Genomic DNA, 8,847 nt, shown 5'->3' with positions numbered 1-8,847 from the left:
CTCCGGGTGCTCCGGTTTCCTCCCACACTCCAAAATCATACTAGTCGGTTAATTGGCTGCTATCAAAAATTGACCCTAGTTTCTCTCTCTCTCTCTCTCTCTGTTTGTGTGTGTATGTTAGGGAATTTAGACTGTAAGCTCCAATGGGGCAGGGACTGATATGAATGAGTTCTCTGTACAGCGCTGCGGAATCAGTGGCGCTATATAAATAAATGGTGATGATGATGATGATGATCTATGCTTCTGGTGCTGCTGACATCCATAAGGGCGGGAACTTCCTATAGAGTGAGCAGGGAAGCTCTTAGTCTCACGAGATTTCCAAATCTTGGGCCTGATTCATTAAGGATCTTAACTGTACTTCTTATTTCAGTCTCCTGGACAAAACCATGTCACATTGCAAGGGGTGCAAATTAGTATTCTGTTTTGCACATAAGTTAAATACTGACTGTTTTTTCATGTAGCACACAAATACTTGATAGCTTATTTGTACACTGAAATTTAAAGTTGATCCTATAACCATCGGATTGCCACATGGCGAGGTCTTCGATTTCTCCCCAAATATAACTGTATAGTCCCAGATTTCTTGAGGACCATCTAATAAGCTCTCCCCCTTAACTGCAGCACAGGCTGTGACATATCAACTTGATCAATCTCACATTTGTAATTTACTTACATTCTCCGCACTGTTGTCTTGCGTGATCACTCCTGCTGACCTTGCCATAGCTTGTGAGTTGGGAATAACCATGAAAGCAACCATTCCAGACCTTTATCTACATCCCGGCTCTCAGCACATCTAAAGTTGCTTCGTAGACTGCATCAGACTTTGCAGCTATTCTCTCTTTCCAGTTCTCGCAAAGTGTGTTGGATAACTACACCTGTAAGAGAAGAAGACACCTATCTGCTGGAGGCAATGAATACTTCTGTGTGTTCTGTTAGAAATATGGGGGAGGTGAGTGCACCTTATCATTTTATATGTCCCTATGGCACAAGACATGATGCTATACATCCCTTCCTCTTCCTCTCACTCTCATTCACCCACCTATGTTGGGGCTGCCCAAGTCCCACTGTTCCTCATCCTGAACCAATGAAAATTCTTGGCTTTCAAAACAGCCGGGAGACCAATAACAGGCTCCCTACTAAAGTCCTGACCCACCGCCGAACTCCTATTAAATACTTTTCTGATGACATACGGAATCCCCCCCGTGATGATAAATTGGTAATTTTCACACTGCAGGTTTTGTTTTGCTTTCTCCTGGATCATAAAAATACAAATTTATTACAGGTTGAACTTGATGGCCTTGTGTCTTTTTTTAAACCTTATTAACTGTGTATCTATAGGCCAAATAGGTCAGCAATTCATTTTATAATATACAGAGCAGTAACAAGCCATGCAATTGGTGAGAAGATCCTTATCTGTCAAGCAATTGGAACAGTAAAAGTAATGGGAGGCCAATGTGGGAAAATACTTGATTGGTGGAGTGGCCATTGACCCTCCCTCAATTTAGTTGAGTCTTTCTACTATGAGACTCAAAGCAGAGCAGTTCTCGTTGTGTCTGGAGATTTTCATTTTGTTCATTTGGATTTTCAAGAAAGAATTTCCATTGGACTATATTGATAAAGAATATTTTATTGTTTAATACAGAGGTAAAGTAGGGATTTTGGGGTGGTTTTAATGTAATTCAAGGTGGTTTTTGTTTTTTTAAATGTCTCGGGCAAGTCTACCCCTCATGGTTATTTAGGGAGACCTAAACTCAATCACCACAGTGAATATCACCCTCTGTATTTATGCCTAGTCTAAACTTATCAATTTTTTTTGGTGTTCTCCCTGAAAATGAATCTTATTCCTCAATCATTTTAATAATTGGTAACTTGTAACCCTTCCACATATACACCAAAAATAAAAAGCATTTTTCTTGTCTGATTCTCAAAATATATACGCCTGTAATTCACCCTCATCCTCCCTTCTTCCTACCTCTCTCTTCTTGTGTTTTTGACCATCAACATTATATTAAAAAAAGAGTCAAAATAAGTCCCATTAAATTTTTATATCTTGTGTTTATTTAATTTAATTTAGAATGCAATGATAATGATCTATTGTCTATTCAAAGAGTTCTAATGTTTCTTGCACTTTTATGCTGTTTTTCCGGACCTGTTAAAATGAAGATTATTTTTTTAAATGTCTGTTTTATTTATTTTTTTACACGTTTGTATAAAGAGAGAGTGGCTGGTATAGTATTTTAGTGGGGTTGTAAGCTTGTGGTTTCTATTTAATTATTTATTTAATTTTGAGCAATGATTTTTAATAAATATATAAAATAAACACTGTTCTACTACTTTTCTATATTAAAAACATGGAATGTTAGTTTTACATATTGCAATATATGTTAAGCTGACCAACTCATGCCAAAGTCTTCCCTTTCTGGCCATACCTAACATGATCAAATGCTATGCTTTTTTTATCTGGTCTGAAGGTTTACCTGCACACAGCTTTAAAGGCAAGCACTAGCAGTCATGGGGCACCTGAGACTCATCTGACACAAGTTGAAATTAATTAATGTAAAGAACTAAAGGATGGGGTGCAAGAGCGTTGGGACATTGTATAAAAGGAATCGCAGGCGCAGCAATAGCGCCGAAAAGAGGAATAAGAGAGGATGGTCACTAGGCGGCCCGACGCAAGTGACATGAAGAAAGGGGGGTGCAGACAACGAAGTCCGTCCTAATTTGTTACTGCTGAGCAGTGCAGGTAGCCACTCAGGGAAAGGAGGGGGCAGGGGGCAAGACAAGAGGCAGGACAAGGTGAGAGTAGTTAAAGGAGAGGGGGAAGGAAGCTTATTATACATAGTTTTTCAGTCTTGCAAGGACTCTGAGCAACCCTCTGGACCTCAAAGGATTTTAATTTAACAGAGGAAGAGCTGGACCCTCTAGGGCATCAGCCCTGGGGCTGGTAAATATGAATTCATAAATTCAAATGAAAGATAAAGAAATTTTAAACAATGAACTTTAAAAAAAATTAAAAAATCATTAATTTTATTTTGATTAATTTAGCCTTGTGTGTCCTTTTAATACTACAAAATAAACACATTAAAATAAGTAAGCTATGTAGTATGAACTAAAGTATAAATGTTAGAGGAATTATATTGTACTCAGCTAGCAATTGTTAAGCAGAGAGACCGGGTTAGGAGACTTGCAAGTTAATGTGTGTAACAAAATAATACTATCTAAGGTGGGACAAGGCAGAGGCACAATTGCTTAGTTCAGGGACATAATTTGGACTGTTTTTGTTTGTTTTTTTCTGTTTTATTTTTGTTGATATACTTCAGGCATAGACCAACATGCTGATGGTACTAATAATTAGCCTCCCCCTTTCTCAGACATTCTTTTGTTTGATGTGATTAGTTAGGAGACAGGAAGTGAAATTGTATGTTGATCGGGCTGATTACCAGGAGGGGACAAGGTTAAATCCAGGCTGTGGTTACAATTACAATAAGGAATCATCATATATGTAATTATATACATTTATTTCTTAATAGTAAGATTTTTAGTCACTCAGAATATATACATGCTGTGGGATCTTTTCCTTTATCTATTCCTTCCACTTCCAGGTCACATGTCTGTCCTGTGCTGATGTAGTCTTATAGATACTTTACCTTAAATTACTACTATTGCTACGGTGATGATATATATACTACCTTACTGATACTTATTATATTACAGACATTAGGTACAGGTCTTCATACATATATTATTTATTATTATACTGTAAGACTATTAAATGTATTCAACGTTCCTCAACCAAATGCATTTTCATTACAAGTTGAATGCAAATATATTTATGCTGCACAGGTTAATTTATTACGCGGTTAGACTCCTTTAAAATATATCATTAGCAGCATTGAAGTCATCGCTTATAAGCTGGACTCATTATCAGCATTAATAATAGTGCATATGCATATATGTTATGGTGTTGGGCTAAATATAGCAGGCATATATATGTGTAATTTGTAAAATACTGATGTAGAACAGTAACTAAATAATAGGTACGTCAGTGAAGGCTGTAGATTATTTAATGTGGTTATATACCGTAGTAGCGTTATAATGCAGTTAACATGCCCATTGCTCTGATTTTGCTATTGATTCAACCAAATTCATCCTTTGTGGTCAGAAGTCTGTAAGATATCATAAATATTGAATAGCATGGGTTTGAATATGTTGGCTAGCACAGACTTAATAGGGGGTTGTCACATTACACCTATAAGCACAAGATGCAAACTAAACCCCTTTGTGCTATATGTTTGTTTATTCTCCTGGGAGTTTTATGGCCATGCAAGCACTTGGGGACAAGGACATAGTACTGGGAGGTGTCTTATTACATCTAATTACAAGTGCTATTATTCCCGAATATACAAATTCTCTGCTCAAATATTGCATAGTACTAATAAGTTAATATTACAAAAGGACCCTGTGGCCGGTAAATTTGCCTAAGTACCATTAAAGTTGTCTCATAACTGAAAAATATTACAGCATCTTTTTCAGAAGTCCTACTGATTGGAGAGTTTAGCACAACTCATGGCAAAAAGTACACAAATCTGCACCATACAGCTTAAACCTCATCCCTGAGCCACCCGACACACTCATAACCAAGATCTGGCTTTCAAGGTGTTAAGCAATAGCAGCGTGGTGCTGTGATGGCCGAGTGGTTAAGGCATTGGACTTGAAATGCAATGGGGTCTCCCTGCGCAGGTTTGAACCCTGCTCATAGCGAATCATTAGAAGCTGTTGATTAACATAACAGAGTTTACGACCAGTCCAGTGAGGACTCCAACACCAGCACACCGGACAGCTGACCGTGCATCATCTCACAGGGGAAGATCCACCGAAAAGCTGACGCCATGTCCAGCGCAGTGGGCAGGGCATCATCTACGGCTGACGCCATTTCCAGCGCGCCCAAAAGGTCATTCATTAGATTACAGGGGAGGGTGCACATAAAAGCTGACACCATTTCCAGAGCAGCCAAAAGGTCATTCATTGGATTACAGGTGAAGGTACACCGGAGAGCTGACGCCACGTCCAGAGCATCGTCAACGGCTGACGCCATTTCCAGCACAGCTAGAAGAACATGCATCGCATGGCAAGGGAATGGTGAGATTAATAATAATGTTGTGTAAAATTGTAATGTACAATTGATGATAAGGATGTAGGTAATGCAAATATTAAGATTAAGGGATGTTTATAAGGATCGAGAGGGCGTGGGTGACAGTTCAGGTGACGATAGTTCATCCGAGTCAGAGTGTGAGAAGATGTATAAGTCGTTGAAGGAGCAGGAGCACGTGGTAAGGGATAATAGTAGGAAGAAGAAGCTAGTGGGCCTCGGGTTGGAGGCGGTAAGGAATAGACTTGTGCAGGTGGAGACTGAAGTCGCAGACATAAAGTTTGTTTGTACAGGGAAGCATAGCTGTCGGTTGAGTGCAGTGATGGGACATTTGCCAAAACACACCAGGAAGGAAACTGAGAAGGGCAATTTTGTTGATCTATTTACATTAATCGAGGTGGGACTCAAGGAAAAAGAGAGGGACAGCGCAAGCAGATGCGTACGAAACTATAGATAATTGGCTGAGCAGGATGTTTGTGTACTCTGGTTGTTACATGGGGGCATTCCCAGGCATTGCAGTGTGTATGGTAAAGTACACAAACTTTATTCATTCAGTTTACAGAGAATACGGGGGGTCTGTAGGGTGGAGATATGATGAGGCTTTTAGATTGAAATCACAAGGGCAAAGGCCCATAAGTTTCAGAGTACGGGATACATATTTGGCTAAGATAACAGTGGTTCATCAGTGGAAAGGAATGGTGCAGCGATAAGGTTTTGAGGTCAGTAAAGGTGAGCAGGATGCTAGAGTGGCTGGCTAGGTATCCAAAAAGGGAAGAAGCTGAGTTGTGGCATTTGTGGTGGTGGGGGGAGGGGGGGGGGGGGGGTTCATAGGAATTTGAAGTCAATTAACATGCAATCTGCAATAGTCAGGGATAAGATTGTCAAGGAGCTGATGTTGCACCGAATGGCTGGCCCATTCCAGGAGCCTCCCAGTTAGAATTTAGTAATTTTTGCATCTGGGGCTGGATCTTAAGAAGGCAGCAGAAAATTTTAGGCTGATCCAGCACTTATCTTACCCGGCAGGGGTATCGGTTACTGATGCGCTGGACAGGAGAAGTGTTCGGTGCAATATCAATCCTTTGTCAGTGCTGTAAAAATGGTCAAAAAGCATGGAAAAGGGGCCCTCATGGCAAAATTAGACATACAGTCTGCCTTTCAAATGTTGACAGCTTTAGGTTGATGGGTTTTTCAATCTGATGGATATTATTTCATAGACAAGGGTTTGCCTATGGCCTGTTTAGTATCAGGTGCATTTTTCGAAGCCTTTATCTTATTATAGCAGTGGTATTTTTTAATCAAGCACAGGATGCAAATAAGTTGTGCATGATTTCTGGTGGCAGGGCTAACAGAGTCAGATCAGTGTAAGAATTGGCCACGTGAGTTGGAGACTGTGCTTAAGTATTTTGAGTAGTGGAGCTCTAGGATCAGACATGTCAGGGGCAGGCATTAATAGGGTGAGAAATAAAGTGAAACCTGTTTATTACCTCCCGTGGCAGCAGAAGAAGCAAAAATCTTGATTCAATTGTGCAGGTTTTTATAGGAGTGACGGGGTGCACCTTTAAGTGGTTGCACTTGATATGTTTAACAATATGCAGGAGGCGTTTTGGAGGTTGTTGTTACAGGAGGTCATAGCGGTGGGGGGCTTCGGTCCCCATGGACAGGGTCATGAGGACCTTGCTTGGTGGGAAAGCGGCGAGCAAGGCATAGGAAGTGGGGAGTCAGCAGGCCCGGGCAGTTTCACCCAGGGAAGACGGACGCACGCCTGGTTCCAGCTTCAACGGTTGGGCCAATACTGGTGGCGTGCCAGGTTTATTGGAGGGTGATTTATGCCAAGGGGGCTGGTCTCCAGAGGGTGTTGTTGCGGTGCCTACATGGAAGTAGGCAGAACACGCCCTATTTCTCCAGATGGAACTGGAAAAGGTAGTAATATTTTTCTAGAGAGAACACCAGGCAGTTTCGCCCTGGGTAGACGGACATATGCCTGGTTCCAGCTTCAACGGTTGGGCCAATACCAGCGGCGTGCCAGGTTTCAGCAATTGGAGGGTGATTAATGCGAAGGGGCTGGTCTCAAGAGGATGTTGTTGCGGTGCCTACATGGTAGTAGACAGAACATGCCCCATTTTTCCAGATGGAACTGGAAAAGGTGATATATTTTATTAGCCTTGCACGCCGCTTATCTGCCAAGTTTGGAAGTGTCTAATAAAGCTGTGACCGAAATAATTTTGCCAAATACTTGTCTCAGAGTCTTTCCTTATTAGCTCACTGCATGGGACGCCAGTTAGTCGACCTATATCCCTTAACAAAAAAGGCAATAATCCACTGCACTTTCCAGGCCTGATTCATCAAGGCAATTATCTGCCGATTTTGAGCGTATTGTACACAAAATCACCTGCGCATGCCCAGAACTGGGACATACATTCATGAACGTCGTCTTATCCACTGCACCTTCATACGCAAAGTACACTTACAACAGCCTACGAGTCCAAGGAGTAAATGGAGAAGGGGCATTATCCCGTAGCCGCTATACAATGTGGTTGTGCCAAACTCAAGTCCAAGCAGCTAAGTCAAAATCAAGCCCTACACAAATCAAAGTTACTTACTTTTATGCTGTATCTTTTGCACCAGCTATAGGGCTAGTCTAAGTCCTGAGTCCTAGTGATGTCAGTATTGTATGCATGTGTCTGCAATTAGGAGCAACTGTAAAAATGTATTTATGTTCTGTAGACATTAAGAGCATTCTAATAAATGCTTTCTATGGGGAATTTTTTTTTTAAAAAAAACCAACACTTATTATTTGTTTTTTTACTGTTTTACCACATTTTTCCTATAAGTAAATTTTGACATTGTGCATGAAGAAAAAGATTTAAGCAAATGAACATAAACACCAGAGACCTGAGATTTGAATTTTTTGAAAAAAAATGATTAATAAATCCACACAAAACACACGTGAAGCAAACTGAACATAACAAATGATTGTGGGTTTTTTTACGGCGTTTCTTGCCCCTTGTTTCACATTGTACTAGATGAATTTGGCTCCTGGTTACCCATCATGTGGTAGGCAACAGTGTAGAAGAAGTAGAGGTCATTGGGGCAGCAAAAAGTGACAGTGTGACAGACAATGTAGGGTCAGAAGTGGCTGAAGGGTTTGCAGAAGTGGCTGGATGATGTGTAGAAGGAGCTTGGGAGAAAGGGGTGGCTGGGGAGACGTGGTTTGAAAATAAGAGGCTGGCAGTGATAAATTATGTTGTTGGAAAAATGGGTTTGGGCCAAATGATTGTATTTGAGTTAGAGAGGGTAGTGGGACAGCATTGCAAAGTGGGGATTATAACCATGGGAAAATAGTGCTTGATGATGTGGCAGAGGGTCTTGTGTGGGTAAGTTAGGACGATGGACAGGAGTAAGGTGTTGTACTAATGCAGTAGGAGCCACGGCATTGACCTGCTTTGTTATGTCATCCCAAGCACGAGATTTCGCAGGGACAGGCACTGTTGTGGGGTAGACCACCAGCTGGACCAATACCCCCACCTCCTGTGATGTAAAACTGTCCAGCCTCCGCTTCAAGTCTCAGGCAGAGGAGCCTGAGGGCTGAAGTAAATAGACAGACATTAGTAACAGTACTTTAATGCCCTGTAAAGTGGCTCACATAGGGCTTGGTACTCACCAAAAGAACAGAATGGAGGGCAGACTGAAGACCAAGA

At 41.1% G+C, this 8,847-nt stretch overlaps 1 non-coding gene across 1 annotated transcript; it reads left to right on the top strand.

Moving 5' to 3' along the window:
* The first annotated feature begins 4,679 nt into the window (after positions 1-4,679).
* On the top strand, positions 4,680-4,761 carry TRNAS-UGA (transfer RNA serine (anticodon UGA)). Its single transcript has one exon. It is a non-coding gene; the product is annotated as a tRNA-Ser (tRNA).
* Positions 4,762-8,847: the final 4,086 nt, after the last annotated feature.

This window comes from Mixophyes fleayi, chromosome 1, assembly GCF_038048845.1.
Source record: "Mixophyes fleayi isolate aMixFle1 chromosome 1, aMixFle1.hap1, whole genome shotgun sequence".
NCBI lineage: Eukaryota > Metazoa > Chordata > Amphibia > Anura > Limnodynastidae > Mixophyes > Mixophyes fleayi.
Note: the sequence above shows the minus strand (reverse complement) of the source record. Positions and strands in the feature narration are given on the sequence as shown.